Source organism: Tursiops truncatus, chromosome 15 (assembly GCF_011762595.2).
Source record: "Tursiops truncatus isolate mTurTru1 chromosome 15, mTurTru1.mat.Y, whole genome shotgun sequence".
Classification (NCBI taxonomy): domain Eukaryota; kingdom Metazoa; phylum Chordata; class Mammalia; order Artiodactyla; family Delphinidae; genus Tursiops; species Tursiops truncatus.
The window spans coordinates 42,975,066-42,996,407 of NC_047048.1; the positions used below are offsets into that span (position 1 = coordinate 42,975,066).

Below are 21,342 nucleotides of genomic sequence, written 5' to 3' on the forward strand. Positions count from 1 at the left end.
TTCAAGCATGGGGACGTATATAAACAGTATTCGGTGATGTTAGATTACTATTTGGAAAAGAAGGGAAAGGAGCGTGTACTTGGGACTTAACTCAGGGCCTTGGGGCAGTGCCTGGGATTTCTTCATGGGGGCAGCATGGAAAGAGTGTTGGGAGGAGACCTCACCAGACCAGCATTCTTACCAGAACCCTTCCAAAGATGGCATCCCAACCCCCAACCAACAGAAGATAAATTATTTGCCCATAGATAGAAAATGACTTTTCGTGGTAAACTTAAAAGCTATATTAGAATTCAAATTATATTAAAATTTTCATGGACGACCCAAAGAAACACAATGATAATCGTAACTACCTCCCAGAAATTGTCTTTTTTCTTTAGGAGGTGACACATAAATAAATAACATGGGTAGACTTGTTACCGAGTCCCAGCTCGCTCTGCTCGCCGCACAACAGGCCAATGAATCAGAGACGAGGTGCTGAAGCAAAGGAATATGACTTTATTCGGAAAGCCGGCAGACAGAGAAGATGGCGGACTAAAGTCTCAAAATAACCATCTTATCGGGGTTTGGATGCCAGTTTCTTTTATAGCACAGACAGGGGGAGGAGATGAGGAAGTAAAGTAAAAAGGCCATAAGTTTTGCAAATATCACCGGAATGGCCAGCCTTGGGGAGGGGATGTGTTAGTTTCTTATTTCTTGCAGCCATCGGCAGGTGGAACAGGGTCCGGATGTTTGCCTGGACAAAGGCACTTTGGTTCAACATTCAGGCAGAGGGGCAGGGTCCCCCGAGGCAGGCCATTATGTACAGATGTTATCCTTTCAGCCAAAAAAAGCAGTGGAAAGCAAAGGATAAAGTAAAAGAAACTGATCCAACATGCAGTCAGATTTGGTTCTTCCCTAGTACAGAATTTCACCTGTTGCTGCCCGGGCACCATCCGCCTCCAACATGAGCGGTCAAACCACTTTCCAGGTTAAGGGGGTTAATGGCCCTTTCCTCAGGGAGCAGTTAGGATACAAGCAAGATGCCTCCCTTATTCGATCACAACATTCAGAGAAGGAAACAGAGCCTCTCAGCCCCCCAAGCCTGGGTTCCCTTGTGATGACTGGGCACAGGCTGACATCTGTGTTCAAGATAAGCCGTAATGGACACCAGGCCTTAACCTCCTTTCTCCCTCCTGGGGCCTGAGCCCCTGTTCCCAGGGCAGGGGAGGGGCTGCAGAAACAGCAGGCTGAGGCCCCTCCTCTTCCCAGGAACGAAGGCCTCTTTCCTGAGAAGCCTCTTCCCATCCATAGGCAGCTGCAGCTCTGGGTCAGGATGTGCTAGGCAGAAGCTACCGCTGCAGGCAGCCCACCATAGGACCACTCTCCTAGTTAGAGGTGGTCCCATTCAGACAGCTGGGTGTAAGGAGGGGGCACCCCTACGCAGAGGCGGCTGCAGGTGTAGATGGGAGTCTGAAGCCAGTGCGGGCTCAGCACACCTTTGTTGAATTTTAAGGAACTCAGCACACCGTGTGTGGGGTACCTCCACGTCCCCTCGGGGAGAGGCTCTGACTGGGCCCTTCCAAACTCCCAGATGCTGTGAGACAATTGAGTCTAAAAACTAGTCCGTTTGTGACCCGTGGGAAAGGTTTTGGGTCAGAGACTGGGTCTTCTGCTCTCCACCACCCAACAGAAAAGAGTGAGAAGACTTCTCTTTCCACTTTCACCTCCATCCAACTCCCTAACAGTGGGAGAGGATTTGTTTCCTCGTAAGGGGCTCTTAATACATTGATCATTTTGTCCCCATCACTGGAGTTTTCAGCTGGAGGGAGGTGGGGACAGAGGTAGGGCAGAGATCTTCCCACCACCAGCCAGGATGCGGCAAAGAAACAGCCCCGAGCAAGCAGCCCAGGGCAGGGCAGGCTCGCTGGGGCACCGCTGGTCTCTGAGGGCACGAAAGCCCCATCTGCCCGCTCAAGGGTACCATGAAGATCTCATCAAACAGCATGAGGAGAGCTCACTGCAGGGAGGGGCTCCCTGGAGTACTTTGGGATCAAGTGCCCCGTCACCCCGACCCCAGCCTGTTGCCCGATTTCGTGTCATTGTGGCCAGGCTGAGTCTGGCAGGAGTCGTACCAAGTGCATCTCAAGGCAACTAACAGTCTGTAGTGGCTGGGCACAGCTGGACAGCATCCTCCTGCCATCACCATTTCCAGATAAACGTTGGTGACTGTGTGATTAAAATACGAAAGCCCGGGCCCCATGCCTGGACCCTAACAAAACCAGAGCAGGAGACTGGTCTAAATCAAGAAATTTCAGAGAAGTAGTTCTATAGCATCAGCCGGAGGGAAGTGCAGGTCAAGGGAGCAGCAGGGAAAGGCCACATCCGCCAGGGCCTCTGAGGACATCGGACGTAGCCGTTCAGGGATGCACCCCGCTTCCCCGCATCACACCCGGGGAGGATCCACCTCGTACGTCTCCTCGATGGGGAAGACCAAACCCAGGGGCCAGACCCCCTGCACCATCCCCACCCCCAGCTATGTCTCTCTGGGTTTGAAATCAGCTATTGTAATTCTCTACCAGCATGGAAGCAATTCTGGAAAACTTACTTTGTACTGGTGCCAACATCTGGGGACGGTACGTAGCAGTAGTGTCCAAAAACTGGGGACAAGCACATTGCATGAGTGTCCAAGATTTGCCTTTGCCACTATTTGTATTTTAAAGAAGAAATGGAATCTGAAAAATGGAAATTACGTTTTATTAATTTTTTTGCAGTGTTTCATTTTAATATCTGAGCCTGGAAGCTATTAAGCTGTCCTTGCATTAAAAGTGACTAAAGCTTGTGTTTGGGGTGATCTATGACCCCTGACTTTGCCCTGGGGACTCTGCCTTTCCGAAGACAAGTGCTGGGATGAGTTATATGTTCATCGCACCCCATTATTTAAACACCTGAAGCCCTTCTTTTCCTTATGAATCAGTGGGGGCGAAGACAAAGAAAAGGGCTTCATGTAACATTTCCCTTCCTCCCTTGGTGACCAGGAAAACAGGAAGGGGGCGAGGCGTGGCTGGAGAAGGGAAATGCAGAGGATGTGTGGGCCGGGGAGAGGCAGGAGATCCAGGCGAAGCGGCAGCTGAGAAGGAGGCCCCTCCAGGCCCAGGAAAGGGGCGGGGGTCCTGGTCTGGGGACAAAGGGGGAGCCACTCCCAGGGCTGTTTTCCAAGGACAATTTACAGTCCCCATTGTTGGCCTTTCCTCTGGGTAATTAAGCACTAAACGGGAGCCAGGGATGCCCAACCATCTTGTCACCGGGCTTCACTTTCCCCGGCACGCCAGCTCTCAGCTGCCTGACCGCTGTGCCGTCCACAAATGCCGGGGAATTTGTCGATGCTGGTCGGCATTCACCTTGCCCAGAACTCAGCTCTGATCTCACGGGGCTAGATACACTTTGGGGCTGTCTGCAGCAGATGAGGGAAGGGTATCTCTTTTGATGATTTATTTCTGAAGCAGGCTTCACTGTGAAATTTAAACCAGAGAGGACACTTCCTTCCTTGGCCTGGGCATTCTGCCTTCTGAAGGTGGCTAGAGCACAGACGTCTTTGCCTAAGAGGGGAGAATAAATAGGTCCGTGAAGGGAATAAAGATGGACCTTAATCCATCTGTTAGACAGAGATGGGTGCTTAATAGAAGAATGAACAGTCGATGAACGTACTCATGTCGTGATGGATAATCTCAGCTGTTTTCTTAAAAGTGAATTTCTGAGATGTGTTTCTGTATTGTGTGTGTGTGTGTGTGTGTGTGTGTGTTTCCCAAATATAAACTGGAGCTCCATGTGGCCCAGTCCCTACGTGGAGTCACGTTCATAGAAGCACAGCACCAAAGCCCAAAGAATGAAAAGTTAGCTGCAGTTTTCGCTCAAGGGTCTGGGGAAATACCAAAGGGCATCCAACTTACGGACCAGAGAAACACTTCTTAAAATTCTCTCTATTTGATTCTCTTTTTCTTGAAGAATTCTGTAACCTCTCTCTTTTAATGGCAAAAACTCTCCTTACTTCCAGCCTTTTCTATTTCAGTCCCCTGGGTGACTTCTATCAGCATTTTACACGGGCTGAAAAGTTGTGCCTCCTCTATGTCTACTACCTGAATTCTTCAAAACACAGGGAGGCTTGGAGGCCGACCCCAGAAGCAAGACTCTCCTCCCTTCCTGTCCTCCCACCCCAGGCCCATCTTCTTCTCTCTCCTCTCATCAGTTTGGGGGACAGAAACTGGTCCGCCAAAGAGCTGAGGTTGAGATGTAATGCCCAGAATTCCCTTTCTTAGGCCTGTGTCAGGGGGAGAATGGCAGGGGTGTACAATTTGGAAACTTCATTCCTCATGTGAATTTTTACGCACTTCCCTGGCCAAGCTCTGCAGACTCCTGCACAGAAAAGTGCCAACCAGGGGCATCCTCTACTCATGGTCAAGCCCCTCACACGCAGAGACACTTTTCCCAGGGGTGGTGTCCCCTCTGGGGCCTCTCTGAGACCCTCTGGAGCTGTACCATCTGGTGCTTCCCTCACTTTTTCACAGGCCTCAGGGCTGTGCGGTGGGACCCTCCAGGGTCTCTGCCTGTGAAAACTCATGCAAGAGGCTGTACCACCGAGGAAGAACCAGCTGGTATGTCACCCCTGCCTTACGCCATCTCCGCTGGCAGGTGGGGGGCAGGAAGAGGAACCAGGCGATGCAGAGGCTCAAGACTTCACGACACCCTGGGCTGAAGCAGGGGGGCCTCCAAAAGCCCCCACCTGCCCAGCTTTCACAATCAGGGACTTACTTTCTGTTCAGACGACAGGGATTCTGACAGAGGGTGAATCCCCCATGACTGTGCGTTTGGACGTTCTTGAGCAATCCCAGCGCACAGGAAGTGTCTGTGCACCCGTGCGCAGGAGGACACATCCTCGACCCTGGAGGACAGGCCTCCCTCACCCCCAGACTGAGAGGACTGTGCCCCAGCTGCCCAGCTCTCTCCCCATTTGCTCTCACACAGGAATTTCCCCTCATAAAATCAGGACACATTGAACCCCCCTGTGGCATCTATTTGGCTCAAAGTGGGCACACCGCAGACCCCCGCTGGGCTGGCTAGAGCAAGAGCCCGATAAACGGACCCCGAGAAATCCTTACATCCTCCATCGTGGAGCCCTTTCCTCGAGGGGCTCACAGCCAGTGCAGAGAAAGCAATGTACGCGATGTAATGATAAAAACAGGGAAGGAGCCTTTCTGGAACCAGCACGGCTGTGAGGGGGCTGGGGGGAAGGGGGGCAGCTTCGCAGCAGAAAAGACTTAACTCGGGCCGTGAAGGCCAGGCCATCCCTGCTGAAGGGACAGTTGGCACCGAGGTGTTACCCCGGGAGGAGTGGGGTCAGGCCCTGGCACCGAACCTTCCGGAGGAAGAGGGTCTCGTTGAGCAGACCCCAGCCCCTGGAGCTGGTAGGACCCCAACTTTCCTCTGTCTAGCACCCCTTCTTGTTTTCCGCGTACTCATCACGTTTGTAATTTGGCCTAATTGATTCAGTTGTGTGTTGAACGTCCATCTCCCCCACCAGACAGCACAGCACGTGAGTGAGGCCTTAACATCTCGGTTCAGCCAGTGTCCGGCACTGTGGCCGGCAGGCATGTCAGAAGGTTCTCTGCAGCATCTGTCAACAGAGACATGAAATACCTTGGCTGCTGCCTCCCTGCCCCCCACTCCGCACCCGCAGACACGAAGAGGAGGTCGGGTCTCTCCTTGAACTGTCCCGGCCGCCAGCCCCTGAGAGAGTGACTTCCAGATGGTCCGGGCCTGTTCCAGGGACACGAGGGCCTGGGCCAGGACCGATGGCAGAAGCAGCCGCAGAGGGGGCACCTGGGCACCCTCTGCTTCAGGGAGCTCTACTTGGGGGACCCCCTTGGGGAGGGATCCACTGCTGTGAATTCCCTCAGGGACCCCCCGTGCCTCAGCCAGCTCCCACCAGCCACTCCTTCTTTGCAGCTCTCGACAGCCCGAAAGGGTGAGCCTGGAGCAGCAGAGGCCCTGGGAGGCTGCTCTGGGCCTGACTCCCAGATGGGGGGGACCGTGCCCTCTGCTGGCCAGGCCCCGTGGAGCCTGGGAAATCAGCAGCAGGAATCTGGAGCATTCTGTAGGAGCATCTGTAAAGCCGGCTGCCCGAATGGCTTAGAATGATGGGGTTAGAACCCTCAGCTCTTGGGCAGGCATCCCCCTGCCCGGGGCCAGGGCGGGACAGCAGGACGGCCTGCCACGTGTGGACTCATGACATACACCCCTCATCTTTTCAGTCTGGAGTCGCCTCGTTCACAAGCCCCAAAGGAGAAGTGACGTTGATCCTTTACGACCAAACTGCCAACCTTTACCGCAAACAGCATTACCCAGCCAGTTTGACGCTCCATTATGTATGGTGGTTCCCAGCAATATATCCAGCCTTCAAGGATAAAGGCTGGACATTCAAAAGAAGCCACGGATCCGACACCTGGAACCAAGGGGGCTCTAGAAGCACGGTGACCACCCCCGGCCCCAGGTCCCCAGCCTGGGTGGGAGCTGAAAGCCACATCTGTTAGACAGAGCCCCTCAACAGAGGAGGGGTCCGCCCCCGGCATGCCTGGGGGTGGGACAGACAGACCACAGGGCTGGTTTGGGGTGGGGAAGCGGCAGTGAGCCTCTTCTCACCGGACCATGTACAAGAATCTACTCTTCAGGCACCAAAGATTTACTGAGCATCTCGTGTGAGCGGGCTCCCTGCTGTGCTGGGGGTCCAGCCCCAGGCCGGGTGCCAGAGCTCACTCAGAGGAGGGTGTGCTACACTGAGGTGGAAGGAGGGATGGCGGAGGGCGGGCACGGCACGGGGGCCGGGGATCAGCGCTCACAAAGCCCTGAGTGGGCAGGCGAGGCAGCGCGGCCGAGGAGCGGAGCGGAAGGCCCCGTGGCTGAAGGGCTGAAAGCAGGGAATGAACAGAGGGAGGCTGCGGGCAACCAGAGCCCTGGAGGCCTAGTCCTGAAGGCCAGGGGAGGCCGTGGAAGCCCATTAAGATGGAGGGGGGAATGGGGGGGACATCCATGGTGGTGAGGTTGCTTGGACGCAGAGGGCAGCAGGGCACACTATAGGTGACGTGAACAGTCCCGGGGACAGTTGGTGACCTGGAATTTGAGCCCCAGAGGCGTGCTCAGTTCTTCTTCCCTCACACCCATGAGGCGCAGCCCGTCTGCTCATCAGAATCACCGGCAAGCTGTACAAAATGCTGATGCCTAGCCCCGCCCCCAGAGACTCCGGTTTCTCAGGTCTTCTGGGTTTACTCCAGACCATCCTGATGAGGAACAAGGTTTGAGGGTACTTCCCCGAGAACCCTAAGTCTTCCTCTAACCTCCGGGGCTGGTGTAGCTGAATGGGGCAGCGTGGGGGTGGGGGAAACAGGCAGGCTGCACCTGACGGCCCTCACGGCCATGGGGACCCCGGGGCCCCGCCATCCGCCATCCGCCATCCGCCATCCGCCATCCGCCATCCACCATCCGCTGCCATCCGCCATCCACCACCTGCCACTCGCCATCCACCATCCGCCACCTGCCACCCGCCATCCTCCATCCACCATCCTCCATCCTCCATCCTCCATCCTCCATCCGCCATCCTCCATCCGCCATCCTCCATCCACCATCCTCCATCCTCCATCCTCCATCCTCCATCCGCCATCCTCCATCCGCCATCCTCCATCCTCCATCCTCCATCCGCCATCCTCCATCCACCATCCGCCCGCCATGCATTCGACAGGACTTAGTGTCACCTTTCTTCTCCCTCCCTCCCGCTCTCTGGAGCCTGTCTGGTGGCAGAAGCGCAAGAAAGGGAGGGAAAGGAAGTTCAACCAGGCCAGTTCCCAAGTCCATCCTGGGGAGGTGACCTGGCTGGTGAACGGGGCTCCCGTGCTGCCCCCTCTCCCCACGCAGCGAGGGCCTGGCCGCAAGCTCGCACGGCTATTCCAGGGCACCTGGCCTTACAGAAATGCCTCCTTCCCGGCCTGTTGTCACATTAGGCCAGGGTGAGAGTGCCACTTCCCCTCCCAGGTGGCAGCAGGACTGCCCGTGGGCCACGCCCTGGGTCAGACACTGGCTGCTCTGAGAGTTTCTTCCCAGGTCTGTCCATGTGGGGCCTTTTCCAGGGAAACGCTATCAGCTGTGAGAAAGAGAACACACACTCTGGAAATACCGAAAAACAAGTTTATTCCATTACCCACGTGACCGAAATGCACGCGAGCTGTGGTTCATGGTTTCTCCCAGGCCCGTCCCGCTGCATCCCCCTTCCTCTGTCCGCCCTCAACCTGTGCATCCCCTAACCCACCCTCTCCCCTGCCCCAGGCCTTCCCCCTCACTGCGCTCAGCTTCTGAAATTCACGTCTCAGCTGCTTTGACAGCACCCCGAGGCTCTGAGGCCAAAGAGGTGCAAAACTTCTCATCAGAACCAGCCTGCGTGGCCCTCCCTGCGTGAAGCCGGGGCTGTGTCCCCTGGCACGTTTCTCGAGCAGCGCCTGCCACTCAGGGGCCCCGCACCGCCAGCTCCATCGCGCTCCTGGCACTGACACCCCCAAGGGTCTGGCGGCGAGCAGCCTAAGGCAGCAGGTGAGCTGCGTGCTCAAACCCGACAGCTCAGGAAGAGGCCTGTGTCGGTGCCGCCCACTTGTTTCCTGAAGACCCACAAGTCTGTGTTTAATATATTTTAGAACAATGTCTGGAAACTGCAGTTTACTTTTGCAAACATACATACATGTCTAAACGTCAACAGTGTGGACAATTTTACTCATAACCTAAGGATGCCAGACAGGGGACCTTGAGTGTCGTGGCCATGCCACTGTGGCTGTTTCATCTCTGGGCGCAGGGAGAGCTTTGAGAATCAGAGGCCACATGCGTCCGGGTTCTCGTGGCCGGCACTACAGTGGGTGCCGGGGTGGAGACGCAGAGACAGATCAAGTCCCCGTGCTCAAGGGGCTTGTGCTCTGGGTGGGAGCTGCAGACATCAAACCAACAGCTAAACAGGAAGAGGTGCAGCGCCAGCACTCACACCAAACGGTTCTGTGACCGTGGCTGGGTGGGGCGCCTCCGTGGCAGGACGACCAGGGAGAGTGGCCTCTGACCCAGACTCAGGGTGGAGCTGCTGCAAAGACCCTGGGCGGGGCTTTCCGTAGAGCTCCATGGCCCTGGAGCCTGATGAAGCTCGAGTGTGCAAAGAGGTCAGTGTAGCCGAGCGGAGCAGGGCCGGGGCACGACGAGAAGGCCTGGGGACTACGGGCAGAGGCCAGCGCAGCTTCCGTCACAGGTGATGGGGACACGTCGTGTGCTGACAAGCCACGTCCACGCAGGCGTGGCAGGACCTGAGTTATGTTGTAAAAGGCCACTCTGGGAACTCCGTGGAGAAGAGGACACAAATGCATCCTTTTGCTCTCTCTTCCTTTAGGCAGTGGGAAGTCAGGGGGAGGCCCCGGCAGGACACCACCAGGTGGGCCACCGTGCCCCGGCCACCGCAGGGGTGAGAGAGCACGTGGCCAGAAAAGAATGACGCGTGCTGCCGCTCGCGACTTTTGCCTCCGCTCCAGTCCTCCCGGGTTTACTTTCTTTTTAAGAAATTTTACTTTAGAAAATGCTAATTGAGAAATGCAAGCAGAGGACAGCTGAACCCCACCCGAGAACCCCTGCCGAGGGCCCATCCTCAGAGGGAGTTTCCTCAGGCCGTCCTCAGTCTGTAAGAAGAGGACACATGGACACTGGCTGCAGGGCAGCTTCAAGGGAGGTTTGGTTTGGTTTGTGTTTTGTGTTTTCGTGACTATTTCAGCATCCCCGTCACTCGGCACACTAGCTCCTCTGAAGGACTTGCTGATACACGTAGCCCCTTCCCCTCTCAGCAAAAGAGGACCTTCGGGGGGGCAGACTCTCCCCGCGCCCCCGGAAGTGGCATTGTGGCCAGACAAAGATCTCCCTGTGGAGCACAGAGCTCTGGACCACAGTCTGCGGTGAGACAAAGCTGACGTGCTCTTTGTGAGATCATTGAGTCCCTAAACCACAGGAAGTGCCCCAGAAGCAGGGGTCAGAGTGGAAGACACTGAGGACGCTCGCTGTCACGGCAAGGACCTCAGACAGCTGGAGGGGGCGAGCTTACTCCGCCCGGGCAGCTAGAACCACGCACCTAGCTCAGGTGGACCATAATCACAGGAGTTTAGTCCTCCCAGCTCTGGAGGCTGCAGGTCCAAGATCAAGGCACCGCACATCCAGCTTCTGCTGAAAACCCTCTTCCTGCTTCACAGGCGCCCATCTTCTCGCTGTGTCCTCAAGTGGAGGAAGGGGCAAGGGGGCTCTCGGGAGTCTCCTTTATGTGGGCACTAATCCCTTTTATGACCTAATCACCTCCTAATGCCATCACGCTGGGGGAATAGGTTTCAACATAGGAACTTGGGGACACAGTCAGCCCATAGCACCCCCATGTCAGCTGCACGGAGCCAGACCTACAGGGACCAGAGAGGGCAGAAGAAGCCAAGGTGGTACGCGCCCAGCAGCCGACCCAAGACAAGGATGCGAGTGCTCATAGGTTATCTGATCCCAGGACACCGGAGTGGGGAGGCGGAGCTGAGACAGAGACGGGAGTGACCCACACAGCAGTCCTGCTACAGGCAACCAGGGCTTCCCACAGAGGGAGGTGGCGGGGTGCTTCTACCCTCCCCCCCGTGAGTCACAGGTTGGGGTCTGCTCCTGGAAGGTGCTAATTCCCCCCACTTCGGTCCTGCACACTAGCAGGCCCCATGGCCCAAGTGAGCCCTCGGGCAGAGGCAGGAGGCCCGCGTGCCCTGAACGGGGAAGGGCATGGGGCCGCGGAGGGCACTGACCGCTCACCAAGTGGCCCATGGACGTCTCATTTCCGATCCGCAGGGCTCCTCTCCCCACACTTACGATATGCTTCACTCTGTCATCTGTCTGCCCGTGGCCAGGCCCACCCATGACCCTGGCACTGCCCTTGCTTTGCATCCCTGCCCACCCTCCGTCGTGAGCACAGTGCCCCAGCCCCCCGGGGCCACGGGCAGTGGGCGTTTCATCCATGCTCAGTCATATTTCAGCAACTCAAATACTTTAGCAACTAACAAAGACCCAATGTGTCCTCCCAGGGGGGTTCGCTCTATTTTATTTTACAATTAATTTTTCAACTTTATAGAGGCTTTATACACATGGAATAAAATAGACCATAAAGGGTACAATTCAATGAGTTTTGACAGACCTCTACTCCTGTGTAGCCACCAGCCCAATTAAGATATTGAATATTTCCATCACACCCGAAGGTTCGGCACATCCCTTCAAAATCACCCAAGTCACCCCAGACCAGGGAACCGCTGATCTGCCTTTTGCCCTACACATGAGTTTCACTTACCCCAAATTTCACAGTTTTCCTTCGGGTCTGCCTGCTTTAGGTGTCGCCTCCTGCGCCAGGTCATTCCTTTTTGTTGCTGAGTCGTGTCCCGCTGTACAATGGACCACAGCTGGGTTGTTTGTCCAAAGGCATCCGGGGCTGGTGCAGTCCGGGGCCGTCGTGGAGGAAGCTGGTGTGGACGTTCAAGTTAGGTCTTTGTGTGGGTCTAGGTTGCCGTCTCTCTTAGGTAAGTACCTCAGAGTGGAATTGCTGGTAAGTTAAAGTTTAACTTTATAAAAAGCTGCCAGTCTGTTTTCAAAGTGGATGCCCTTTCCATTTATTTTTTTTAACAATTAATACATGAATGATCGTTGTAGAAAAAATAGAAAATACTGAGAACTTTAGAAAAATAAATATCTGAACTACCTCTACCCGGAAATAAGCGTCTTAACCACGTGTTCACAGAGCATTGCCTTGTCAGCCGTCATTTGGGTGCAAAGAATGGAAATTATGTCCAGCACAAAGGAATATTCTGAGCCGGACAGAGAGGCATCTATGGGTGACAAGGGGGAGGGGACACAGCTGAACTCCATGATGGTGGCCATTCTGGAGCTCTCTCTGTCTCTCTTGCTCGCTCCCAGGGGCCAGGGGCCAGGGGCCCTCCCTCTCTAGCCCCCAGTCCAGTCTCCCTGCAACAGGTGACTCCCTTGGTTGGCTTCTGACCCACATGCCTCCCTCCCCAGTGGCTACATCAACAGCACTTGAGCTCAGAGCTGTCTGCTTTCCAGGACTCGGTTTGTGTTCCCAAAAGAACGAATCTGGTTGGCTCAGCTTGGTTCAGCCATGCTCTCCTGGTCCCTGACACAAAGCAGGCCATGGGCCACGGGCCACGGGCCGCGGGAGGCTCTCCATGGGGAGTTGTGGGTAGGAAAACAGTGGTGAGCGTGACTAACACGGACCCCCGACCCAAGACCGTTCTAAAGAAAAGGTTCGATAACCTGTATTTTTTAAATGTATAATCTCTTGTGTACACCCTTTCGTGTCATTGAAAATATACCTGCACCATCATCTGAAGAGACCACATCCTGGTACCCTATAAGTGGATGAACAAATGCCCTAAGCATTCAGATTGTTTCTCATTATTCCCTCTAAGAAATCACTTTTTGGTGAACATTCTTGTACATAAATATTCTATTTTTCTCTTAGGAAGACTTCCCTAGGATATTCTAGAGCCAACATCTACAGCCACAATTTCATTCCATCTTCACCGTGAAACAGGGAATAACGCATCCACTTTCCAGATGTAGAAACGGAGGCAACATGAAAGCAGCCGAACGCCCGCAGGTGAGAGCGCTGGGATTCCAAAAGCTCTGTCCGCAAGGCTTCCAGGAAGGTCCTCCTCCACCCTCCCCACCTGTGGGCACGAAACCACATTCATGCCTGGACCTGGGCCGGGTGGACCGTAGGTAACAAGCCCAGCCCCCCAAAAGAAGTGTCTGTTCCACACAGAGCCTGCTTCTGGGCACAGACAAGAACTTCCACAGTGGTGCTTGGGGTCAGATCTTCCCCTGCACACACCAGAGGCGTCCTCTTCTGAGTAACACCCCGCCCACAGCCAAGAGGAGCAGAGGGTCTGGATGAACGATGCCACAGAGGAAGAGACGACAGCCGTGAGCTGTCGGACTCTCTCCAAGGACACAGGAGCCCTCAGAGGTGACGGCCTGAGGCTGTGAGCAGCCCAGGGATGGGAACTGTCACAAGCCAACAACAGGGGAGCTGCTCCGTTTTTCCCATTTTATTCTTTCCCTTCCAGATAAAACTGCACTTGGGCTGCTCTGGAGGTGGGGTCCCCAGAGTCTCTGTCCTGGATGTTGGCAACTGCCTGGACAAACCTTTCCAAGGGAGTGGCCAGGTCGCTGTGAGGGTCAGAAGACAGGAACAGGACCACGGCAGCCGTGGGCGGTTGGTGTGTGGGACTCTGGGAGCGGCCGTCTCCTCCCCCCGCCATCCCGGCCCCTTCCTCGGTGTCTCTCTCCAGGCCTGGACCACACACTGAGTGCAGAGGATTCATTGCTGCCTTGGGGGTTGAGGGACAGCCCTGCCAAGTGCCATCCTGAAGGTCAGCCACCCAGGAGACCCAGACCAGGCCCTGCCCGGGACCCGGAGAGCCATCAGGCACCCGGGAGCTGGGGCAGCCCCTTCACCTTTTCTGGACGGGAGAGGCCCTTGTTTGCGGAGCCTATCCTGAGGGTGACAGAGGACAACCCCTCATTCCCAGAGGAGGACGATGCAGCAGCTGCAAACAGCTGATGGGGTGGAGAGCTTTCCCAGGCCAAAAAGGCCCCGTGAGCTGTCCCCCACACATGTGTTAAAGGAAAGAGAAGGAAAATGGGATTCCACCTGTGGTCGGTCACCAGGGCCCAGGTCAGGAGGAGGGTTAAACCCCCTCGCGTTTCAGAAGCCAGGTTTGCAGGACGGCTCGCCTCCCCTCTGGCTCAAAATGTCCCTCGAGCTGCTTACTCATGGGGCTGCCCTGACAGCTGTTCTGACCATGCCTGCGAGGCTGGGATGGCTCGTGGTGACTTGGGGTGGCCCCTCCGCACACTGGGACGGTTAAGGATCCCGCCTATTGTGCTTGGTACCAAGAGACGCTTCATGGCTAACTGCCGTTGTTGGTAGCATGGTTATCACTTATAGGGTAAGTATCCTTCACAGCAGCCCCTGCTCACCGTACTGAGCTCACACTCAGAATCTACACAACGCATCCCTTTTCAGTCAAGCTCCAACGCCGTCCTGAAGCCGGGAGGGCGTCTTGCCTCCAACAGATGCCCGCACACCCGCTGCTCGTTGAGATCCAGCTTGTCTGTGCCACCAGGAGAAAGGACGTTCTCTGCTGCTGGGAGGGCTTCCTGGTCACTGGACTCCTGAAAGGAGCCCAGCCTGGCTGAAGGGGGACGTGAGCGAGTGTGCTCCATGACCCTCTACCAGCCCTCACACGTCCGCTGGCCCGTGTCCCCTCCCCAGGACCTTCCTCTTCTTCAAAGCATCCCAGACCAGAAACTCGACTTAACGTGTGACTTGCCCCCTTAGCTGTGGTGAAATTATATCACTCAGAGCAGTTTTATAGACAAAGATTCAGAATGAGGGCACGGCACGAAGAGGGATGTGTTAGCCACTCGGGTGGGGTCACAAGGGTCATTCATGGCCAGGCTTTGAAGGCCGAACGGGAGCTCAGGCAAAGCAGGAGAGGAGGGAATGATGATGGCAGAGGGGGTAGAGGGGGTGGGAAGGTCCAGGGGAAGGAAGCAACGTGGAGCTCAGGGCACACCCACTGCCCGAGGAGGAGGTGAGGGAGGAGAGGAAGAGCTCCCAACCTCCAGCCATGCTGGGGGGAGAGCCACACCAGGGAGAGCCATGCCAGGGAAAGCCACGCTGGGGGTGCTGGCTCCAGAAGGCCCAGCGGCACCTCAAGATTATAAACCATGATTTTTCCTTCTTAAAAAGGTGACTTGTCGGGGCTTCCCTGGTGGCACAGTGGTTGAGAGTCTGCCTGCTAATGCAGGGGACACGGGTTCGAGCCCTGGTCTGGGAGGATCCCACATGCCGCAGAGCAACTAGGCCCGTGAGCCACAACTACTGAGCCTGCGTGTCTGGAGCCTGTGCTCCGCAACAAGAGAGGCCGCGACAGTGAGAGGCCCGCGCACCGCGATGAAGAGTGGCCCCCGCTTGCCACAACTAGAGAAAGCCCTCGCACAAGAAACGAAGACCCAACACAGCAAAAATAAATTAATTAATTAATAAACTCCTACCCCCAACATCTAAAAAAAAAAAAAAAAAAAAAAAAAGGTGACTTGTTTGATGTATAGCCAAGATATCAGCTCCAGCCCCAAGTTCCACAAGCTCCCCAAGATGTCTGCCCATCCCCCACATCTATGATTATGTATACAGAATGCCTGCTGTGTACCAGGCACAGTTCAAGCAGCAACAATGAAGCAATAAAGCAGGGGTCCCCAACCCCCAGGCCTCAGAAGGTACCAGTCTGTGGCCTGTTAGGAACTGGGCCTCATGGCAGGAGGTGAGTGGCGGGCAAGCAAGCTAAGCGTCATCTGTATTTACAGCCGCTCCCCATCGCTAGCATTACCATCTGAGCTCCACCTCCTGTCAGATCAGCGGGGACATTAGATTCTCTCAGGAGCGTGAACCCTACTGTGAACGTGCGTGCGAGGGATCTAGGTTGCACGCTCCTTATGAGAATCTAATGCCTGATGATCTGAGGCGGTGACGCTAGTGCTGGGGAGCGGCTGCAAATACAGATAATCATTAGCAGAGAGGTATGACTGCACAGAAACCATAAGAAATCAATTGGTTGCAGACTCATATCAAAACGCTATCAGTGAGTGGCAAGTGACAAGCTGCCTCTGGTGGCAGGCTTTAAGTCAGAATCCAACACTTATTTTAGTCCGCGAGTAGCCCGCCCATTATTTTCTTTACCACTTCATCTGCGCCGCTTTCCCGCACTGCGCACTTGTCTCAGTCACGGTTTTGGTAAGCCCACAGGCTAACCCGAGACAAAATGAGTAAAAAACAAACGTTGCTGGAGAGCTTCTTTGAAAAAGGGAAATGACCCAATGATGAGACAGCAGAAGACTCTAAGACTGCCAACCCAAAGAAAGCTGCATTTGAAAGAAAATACCAAGAGTCCTACTTAAATTACACGTTCAGTGCAACAGGCGATCCACATTCTCCAAGCCTGCTTTGTGTAATATGTGGCGACCAGCTATCCAGCGAAGCCATGAAACCTTCAAAATTGCTTCGCCACGTGGAGACCAAGCACCCTGCATTAAAAGACACGTTTTCGGAGTTTTTCAAAAGAAAAAAAAACATGAACACAAAGAACAGAAGCAATTATTGAAGGCCACCCCTTCATCAAATGTGTCTGCACTGGGAACATCATTCTTAGCGGCTAACCGCATTGCTAAAGCTAAGAAGCCCTTTACTATTGCTGAAGAGTTGATCCTGCCTGCTGCTAAGGACATTTGTCGTGAACTTTAGGAGACGCTGCAGTTCAAAAGGTGGCACACGTTCCTCTTTCGGCTAGCACCATAACTAGACAAACTGATGAAATAGCAGAGGATACTGAGGCGCAATTGTGAGAGAGGATTAATGAGTCACCGTGGTACGCAATCCAGGTTGACGAGTCTACCGATGTTGATAACGAGGCAACAATGCATGTTTTTGTGCGACATATTTTTCAGGAGGATGTGCATGAGGATATGTTATGTGCAATTTTGTTGCCAACCAACACCACAGCTGCAGAACTAGGCAAGTCTTTGAATGATTACATATCAGGAAACCTGAATGGGTCATTTTGTGTCGGTATATGCATGGACGGAGCGGCTGCCATGACCGGACGGCTTTCTGGTTTAACTACTTGAGTCAAAGAGTCGCTTCTGAATGAGTCTATGCACTGTGTCATCCATAGAGAAATGCTGGCTAGCCAAAAAATGTGACCTGAACTTAACAATGTTTTGCAGGATGTGATTAAAATTAGCAACCACATTAAAGTACATGCCCTTAACTCACGTCTGTTCGCGCAGCTCTGTGAGGAGATGGACGCAGAGCACACACGTCTTCTCTTATACACAGAAGTGAGGTGGCTTCCTAAAGGTAGATCACTGGCCAGAGTTTCTGAGTTACGAGAGCCACTCCAGAGATTTCTTTTAGAAAAACAGTCACCACTGGCAGCACATTTCAGTGACACAGAATGGGTCACAAAACTGGCTTACTTGTGTGACACATGCAACCTGCTCAACGAACTCAATCTGTCACTTCAGGGGAGAACGACAGCTGTGTTCAAGTCGGCAGATACAGTGGCTGCATTCAAAGACAAACTGGAATTATGGGGGCGACAAGTGAACATTGGGATTTTTGACCTGTTTCAAACATTAGCGGAGATTTGTTTTTGTTTTTTTTCGCGGTACGCGGCCTCTCACTGCTGTGGCCTCTCCCATTGCAGAGCACAGGCTCCGGATGTGCAGGCCCAGCGGCCATGGCTCATGGGTCCAGCCGCTCCATGGCATGTGGGATCTTCCCGGGCCGGGGCATGAACCTGTGTCCCCTGCATCGGCAGGCGGACTCCCAACCACTGCACCACCAGGGAAGCCCTTAGCGGAGATTTTGAAAGAGACTGAGGCAGGGCCTTCTTTCTCCCAGCCAGTGCAGGATCACCTATCTCAGCTTTCAAAAGAGTTTGAGCATTACTTCCCAACCACAAAAGGCCCCCAAACTGGGAAAGAATGGATCCACGACCCATTTGTGAATAAGCCAGGTGAATCGACTTTGTCTGCGCTAGAAGAGGATCAAGTGCTTGAGATCGCAAATGATGGTGCCCTTAAAAGTGTGTTTGAGACAACTTCAAATCACCAAATGTTCTGGATTAAAGTCAAGCCGGAATATCCTGAGATGGCCACAAAAGCACTGAAAAGCCTGCTTCCATTTCCAGCATCCTATCTTTGTGAAGCAGGGTTTTCTGCAGTGACAGCAACCAAAACAAGATCACGGAGTAGACTGGACATAAGCAACACACTTTGGGTGTCACTGTCTCCCATCACCCCCAGATGGGACCGTCTAGTTGCAGGAAAACAAGATCTGGGCTCCCACTGATTCTGCATTATGGTGAGTTGTATAATTATTTCATTATATATTACAATGTAATAATAATAGAAATAAAGTACACAATAAATGTAATGCACTTGAATCATCCCGAAACCATCACCCACCCACCCGGTCCGTGGAAAAACTGTCTTCCACGAAACGGGTCCCTGGTGCCAAAAAGGCTGGGGACCACTGCAATAAAGAACGTCTGCCCTCACGGGGCTTCGATTCCACTTGGGGCAAAGGAGGTGAGGAGAAACAGGTAACAAACAAAGCAGAATGTATTGAAGGTCCTGTGGAGATAATTGCCACGAAGAAAAATCAGAGTGAGGCTGAGTAAGAGATGAAGCTCTAAGCCATCCTTCTTCCTCCCTCCCCTCCCCCTCCTCCGTCCTCTCTGCGGATTATGATGCAAAGCTTGTGTCCTCACTTCTCTTTTGCTGCCTTTGCTTCCTCTGGAGATAATGAGCCTACGCACATGTCTTTCCATACCTGGTAGAACATTGAGCTCAGCTACTCAGGGGAGCACTGTTGTCTCCCGTTAATTTCCCAAAAATCACTTTCTCTATAAATAACTCGGGCAATTAAATTGTTTAGAAAACCTAAGGGTTTGCTGAGAACAAACATCACATTGTCCACATGTTAACTGGAAGGTTACCAAATGATTCCTGTTTTCCAATCTGATTGTTAAAACCTGATAAGTCAGCTTATTTTTGTTAACAAAATCGCTGGATTCCTCCTGCTACATGATGTTCAAGTGACTTAACAGAGATTGGAAACAAAAATTGGACATGAGGAGTAGCCAGGTTCACAGTGAGTTTCTATTCACAGACTAATTAGAATGAGCTGTGATGATGTTAGGAAGCGTGGGCTCATCTAGGTGTGCAAACAAGGCCTCCTGGCTCATGGAAGAACTAAGAATAGCGTGGCAGCCCTTCTCATCACACTGAGCTACTGAGACCTTGTATTGTTCTGCCCTCAGGAGAATATTTTTGTTTTGAAGATTTCTAACCTGCTTTTTCTCTGGGGGGTAATCTTAATAGAAACAGATCCCTACATCGGGATCTGTTTTGATTCAACCCCGTTCTGACCCTGTGAAGAGGAAGGACCGAGCCTGAGGCTCCCTCACAGCCTATTGTCCTACCCTACCTGCCTCTCCTCAGGACCCAGATCTAGGGCCGCCCGCTGTCCACACTGCTGGCCATGTGCCTGACCCTGAAGGGGACAAGGCACTTCTAACATTCAGTGGTTTTCTCCAGAATCTCGTTACCCAACATGTGTGCACATCTCCAAGGCATTCAAGCAGCTTGAATTGGTGGACACAAGGGTCAGGGGTCAGGGAGCAGAGGCTGCCCTGGGTCGGGGGGACTTCCTTCCACCCCCACCACTGTTGGGGCCTCTCCTCACTGTGTGGGTGTCCTCACAGTAGCTCTCTGTTCAGGTAGAATCTGGGCCACACCTTTGTGTGGAGCTGTCAGTAACGTACAGACTCACTTATCACTACAGGTGAGCAGGGGTCTCTAACGCTCTCTCTTTCCATCATCCCTTTTAGCCCCAGGAAAAGGGGAGAACAGATGCCACTTGGAAGAAGCAGAGTGCATAACTCAGAGCTCCGGAACATCATCGAGAGGGTGTGATGTCACCTCCGTGCCGGGCACCGGGGGTGGAGGGAGCCAGGTCAGCGGCTGCCTCTGTCTCCAGGCCACCGTCCAGCCTGAGGGTGACGCCTGGAGCAGGAAGGCAACTGCGTTGCTCCTTCCAAGCCCTGGGGGCAGCAGACCACCCCAGCCTCAGGGCAGCGCCTGACCACGAAGACCCTGGGGCCAGCCTCAGGCCAGGGCCACAAGGCTGGTCAGATACACCCCATAAATTCCCACATTTCTGGAGAGGAAGGCAAGCGGTGCCTGAGGACCAACTCTGGAAGGCGGACCATCTCAGAACAGCCTGGTCAGTCTGCAGAGGCCCCCGGCAGCATCGCAGGGGCTTCCAGGGCTGGTGACGGCCACACGCTTGGCCCACTGTCCTGCTGACTCAGAACAAAGCAGCATGTCTTCATGAACCCAGGGGCCTGGCACGCAAAGAATAGATCGTAGAGACTTACTTCAGCTGTCTCAGAATCCTCTGTGGAACAAAGAGAGAGACGAGGAGGGAAGGAGGGCGAGAGGGGCAGAGAAGATGGGGGGGATGGAGGGAGGAAGGAAAGGGAAGGGAGGGGAGGGGAGGGGAGGGGAGGAAAAGACAAGGAGGGAAGAGGTTAGTCCCCTCCACCCCCACCACTCCCTCTCAAGTTCAGGAAACATGATGGAAGGATGCAGGGATGCAGGGTTAGGGTGGCCCGTGCACGTCCCCTTTCCCTGCGCCCACCTGCCGGCCGCTCTGCTCTTCGTGTTCTTGTCCCTGGTCCCGGCAGGAAGGTGAAATGACCCACTTGCCCGAAGTGCCTGTTGAGCTAACCCGTCATCAGGGCCACCGTGAGACGGATTTCCTGACAGCACACTCTTGTGCAAGCAGGTCCCTGCTCGACACTTCTCAACAAGGCAAAGACCCTACCGTAGGTGGGAGGTTACATTCCAGCCGTACGCTGAGCTTCCCCGGAACAAGGGCGTGGTAGGGAGGGGGGCTCAGGACTTGCTGGAAGGGGTCATGTGTCCTGATCGTGAGGCTGCTGAACGTAACGGCTTGTTCTGAACCTACTCAGTCTCACCAAACCCTGCTTTCTCTCCCAGGCCAGGCCCTGCAGGGAGCAGGCCGCCCCAGGCTCTGTGCTGGGTGTGTGGGGTGCAAGCCAGACGCCCCGTGACCATGGCCCTGGGGAGGTGCAGCTGAAGTGATGCGGCAAGTCCCCTCCTGGCTGGAACGCTTTGTGAGTTAGTTTCCTATTGCAGTGCTGATGACAGCAGAACACAATAGCAGGACCTCTGAGAGTTTGTGCAAGTTAAATGAGATAATGCACAGTGAGTCTTTTGACCAGTGCCGCGGTTGAAATCAATGATGAGTTGTTGCTGGATTAACTGCTTTTTTTTTGAAATACACATTTCTCCAAAGAAAGAAGCGTCGGGGTGGGTGTACTTCGGAGGTGTATATATAAAGCTGTGGACACCAAACCATCATGAGAGTCTGGTGAGGGGTGTTTGGGGCCATGGCACCTGCCAAGGGGGCAGCGAGAGGAGTGTGGAGGTCGCCCTGGTGTGGGGGAAGGGCACCGCACCGGGCCCGGAAGGTGACTTGGCCTTGAGAGCGGAGCCCTGTCAGTGATGGTTCGCAGAGGTGAGGCCTCAGACCTGCTCACTCCACGCTGCCTGGAGAAACCCCAG

At 54.2% G+C, this 21,342-nt stretch overlaps 2 long non-coding RNA genes across 2 annotated transcripts; one reads left to right on the plus strand and one right to left on the minus strand.

The window, feature by feature from the left end:
- Window positions 1–475: 475 nt before the first annotated feature.
- Window positions 476–20,420, minus strand: LOC109548715 (uncharacterized). The gene is made up of 5 exons (XR_002174852.3): window positions 20,393–20,420; window positions 20,130–20,149; window positions 11,396–11,644; window positions 2,585–2,711; window positions 476–813 (listed from the first exon to the last, which is right to left on the minus strand). It is a non-coding gene; the product is annotated as an uncharacterized lncRNA (long non-coding RNA).
- LOC141276514 (uncharacterized) lies at window positions 11,495–13,243 on the plus strand. Its single transcript, XR_012326200.1, has 3 exons — window positions 11,495–11,621; window positions 12,581–12,718; window positions 12,884–13,243. It is a non-coding gene; the product is annotated as an uncharacterized lncRNA (long non-coding RNA).
- Window positions 20,421–21,342: the final 922 nt, after the last annotated feature.